Source organism: Propithecus coquereli, unplaced genomic scaffold, assembly GCF_000956105.1.
Source record: "Propithecus coquereli isolate 6110/MARCELLA unplaced genomic scaffold, Pcoq_1.0 Scaffold728, whole genome shotgun sequence".
NCBI lineage: Eukaryota > Metazoa > Chordata > Mammalia > Primates > Indriidae > Propithecus > Propithecus coquereli.
Window position 1 is genome coordinate 708,009 of NW_012153374.1, and position 1,194 is coordinate 709,202.

Here is a 1,194-nt window from a genome sequence, read left to right on the forward strand (position 1 = left end):
GTTTTTTCTTTGTTTTGGTTTTTGTTTTTTTTTTTTTGAGACAGAATCTTGCTCTGTTGCCCTGGCTAGAGTGCAGTGGCATCATCATAGCTCACTACAACCTCAAACTCCTGGGCTCAAGCGATCCTCTTGCCTCAGCCTCCCCAGTACCTGGGACTATAGGTGTATGCCACCACGTCTGGCTAATTTTTTCTATTTTTTGTAGAGACAGGGTCTTGCTCTTGCTCAGGCTGGTCTGGACTTCCTAACCTCAAGTGATTCTCCCACCTCAGCCTCCCAGAGTGCTAGGATTACAGGCGCGAGCGACCATCCTGGCTCTGTGGTTTCTTTTAATATGCAGCATTCACTATGGTGATTAGGCCCCTTCACTGGTTTTCTGCAAATTTGAAGCTGTGTTTCCTATGTTAGTGCCAGCATCTCCACTCTCAGAACTGCTTTTTTTTCCTCTTCTTTGCATTCATTGACATCTTCATTTCCAAAAGATTTCAGAGACTGTTTAGAAGATTTCTTTGAAGTGTATGACCTTTTCCATTTTGAGCCTGTTTTTTCATTCTTTCTTTTACCTTTTTTCATGTTGTACTCTATCAGCTTCTTCCTCCCTGCTTGAATCTGCAGTGCTTTCTCCCTCAGTTTCTGAAGACGTCTGTTGGTGGATTTCCTAGTGTCCAGTAAACTTTACTCCTGGGTTATTTTCTATTTCCTGTAATCCTTCATTAAATCCTGTCTATTTGTTTGACTTTCTAAACTTTCTTTATATTCCTTACATGGAAAACAGTCTTTGGGACCTAGAAATGCAGTCATAGGTGCCAAAAAAAAAAAAGAGGATACTTTTTTTGTTGGAGAATTCAGTTCCCTCTGGGATGACCAGTGTGGATGTAGCCCTTCATCTTGGCAAAGACCAGGTCACCCACCTTGTCCTTGCAGGGCCGTGGATGCTCCATTATGATAGCTCCCCTTCCAAGTTATCCTTGGTTACTGTGAAGATGCTGGGAGGCTGACACCTCTCAGGCAGATGGATTGCTCTCCTATCTTGACTTCTAAAGCCATGGATTAGTTTGGCCTGTGTTTGGATTGTATATAAGTAAAATCATATAGTATGTACCATATTCAATCTTTTGTATCTGGATTCTTTTAATGTACCATTATGTTTATGAAATTCTTCCAGGTTGTTGTACATAGTTTCTTTTATTCTCA

General features: G+C 41.2%; 1 pseudogene; it reads right to left on the minus strand.

The window, feature by feature from the left end:
* Positions 1–355: 355 nt before the first annotated feature.
* On the minus strand, positions 356–941 carry LOC105824244 (annotated as a pseudogene).
* Positions 942–1,194: the final 253 nt, after the last annotated feature.